The sequence below is a fragment of the Colobus angolensis genome, unplaced genomic scaffold (assembly GCF_000951035.1).
Source record: "Colobus angolensis palliatus isolate OR3802 unplaced genomic scaffold, Cang.pa_1.0 Scaffold114, whole genome shotgun sequence".
Taxonomy (NCBI): domain Eukaryota; kingdom Metazoa; phylum Chordata; class Mammalia; order Primates; family Cercopithecidae; genus Colobus; species Colobus angolensis.
Window position 1 is genome coordinate 218,826 of NW_012112475.1, and position 2,474 is coordinate 221,299.

The 2,474-nt window shown below is 41.8% G+C and overlaps 1 protein-coding gene across 3 annotated transcripts in view; it reads right to left on the reverse strand.

Annotated features, from left to right (window-relative positions):
• Positions 1 to 2,474, reverse strand: part of ITCH (itchy E3 ubiquitin protein ligase) — a 140,398-nt gene that overhangs the window by 117,076 nt on the left and 20,848 nt on the right. The window lies entirely within an intron of this gene.

Here is a 2,474-nt window from a genome sequence, read left to right on the forward strand (position 1 = left end):
AGCCAGGATGGTCTCGATCTCCTGACCTCGTGATCCGCCCGTCTCAGCCTCCCAAAGTGCTGGGATTACAGGCTTGAGCCACCGCGCCCAGTTAACATCTTGTCTCTTAACCAACAAACATTTATAGCCTTATTTTAAATATGTATCTTATTAATAGAGAAATTATTAAACAGGATATTATGAAATCTGCTTGGTTTATTTTCAAAAATAACACATCCAACATAATCAGCTATTTTTATAGGCCACATCTATTGTGACTTAGAAAACCTTTAAGTAATTTAATATAGCCCTATATTTTCTTAAAAGAATCCAACAAAATGACATCAGAAGACACAAAAAAACCATTATGGAGAAAAACTGCTTGTGGCAGAAAGTCCAGAGTTCAAAGAGCTAAAGTATATAGTGGTATTCAGAGAACTAAAACCTAATGAAGTCAAACTCTCAAATAGTCTTACTGTAAAATACATAAGCATGTGTGGTAAATTAGAAATACATACTGAGTAGTATGTCTCCCTTGGACAGGGCCACTCTGCCATGTTCTCAAACCACTACTCAAGTGAAAAACTAGATCCCATTATTTAGGGGCACAGTAGCAAAGACTAGCTAGAAGGAACACAGGTACATTTTTAGATCCCATTCTCCACTAATAAACACAAAGGAGCTTAGCCAGTTGTGGTGGCAGGTGCCTGTAATCCCAGCTACTTGGAGGCTGAGAACTGCTTGATCCTGGGAGGCAGAGACTGTCATGAGCCGAGATCACATCACTGCACTTCAGCCTGAGCGAGAGATCAAGACTCTGTCTCAAAAAAAAAAAAAAGGAGCTGACTTTGGTGTATGGGCTACTGAAGGTATTGGCAAAAGGAATAAAAGTTTATTTAGATTGGAGCAGAGGGTAAATACCGATTTCCATAATTTAATTTCTCAGCAAAGCTAGTGGGAATAAACCCAAAACCCCTCATGCTAGGGAAAGTGGTTGCTTTCCTATTTACTAGAGAAAATTGACTTAACAATTGACTTAACAAGGAGGTAGAATATGAACCATTATCCACACATAACAGTGACACTTTGGTTCTGAACATCACACAATGATCTCAGAACACTAAAAGCTCCTTTCCTATTTTCCAACCAAATATATCAATATGGATTCTAAAGCATATGCAAAAAAGGACAATTATATTATTCAAAGAGAAAAAGAGGAAGCTACAACTTTCAAGGTTCAACAGTATAAACACACAGTTTAAGGAAACTGGCACCAGGATCTAACTTTTAGCATTCATTTGCTGGTTTGAACTCTGTACCTAATATTCCAGAAGGTGATTTCTTCCCCTTTCTGACAAACAGCTTTCTGACAAACATTTCAAAATTAACTATTATTACAAGTTGTTTCTAGCTTTGACTATTGCTAGAGTTTAAAGCATTTGCCACAATAAATATAAATATTGTTGTACTACTATAAGTTTTGTTCTCTTGCAAACAATGCTTGTGTGAAATTACACATCTAATTAAATATAATGTTGAGGCCGGGCGCGGTGGCTCAAGCCTGTAATCCCAGCACTTTGGGAGGCCGAGACGGGCAGATCACAAGGTCAGGAGATCGAGACCATCCTGGCTAACAGGTGAAACCCCGTCTCTACTAAAAAAAACACAAAAAACTAGCCGGGCGAGGTGGTGGGCGCCTGTAGTCCCAGCTACCCGGGAGGCTGAGGCAGGAGAATGGCGTGAACCTGGGAGGCGGAGCTTGCAGTGAGCTGAGATCCGGCCACTGCATTCCAGCCCGGGTGACAGAGCGGGACTCCGTCTCAAAAAAAAAAAAAAAAAAAAAAAAGACCCTAATATCCACCATGCCTCATCCTTCCAGCAAACTTTCCTCAGATCATTTATAAACATTATTTAAGAATTACAGGTGGCTGGGCACAGTGGCTCATGCCTGTAATCCCAGCACTTTGGGAAGCTAAGGCAGATGGATCACAAGGTCAGGAGTTCAAGACCAGCCCGGCCAAGATGGTCAAACCCCATCTCTACTAAAAATACAAAAATGAGCCGGACATGGTGGTGCATACCTGTAATCCCAGCTACTCAGGAGGCTGAGGCAGAGAATTGCTTGAACCCGGGAGACAGAGGTTGCAGTGAGACAAGATCGCGCCACTGCACTCCAGCCTGGGCGACAGAGTAAGACTCCGCCTCAAAAGAAAAGAAAAAGAATTACAGGCCTTGGCTGGTCCAACTATACTGGTTTTTACAACTAACTGATCACAACAAGTTACAGATTTCTTTGTTCCTTCTCCACTGGCACTGCTTCACTTGACTTAAAAAAAAAAAGGTCAGACGCAGTGGCTCACGCCTGTAATCCAAGCACTTTGGGAGGCTGAGGCGGGCAGATCACCTGAGGTCAGGAGTTTGAGAGCAGTCTGACCAACATGAAGAAACCTCATCTCTACTATAAATAAAAAATTAGCCGGGTGCAGTGGCGCATG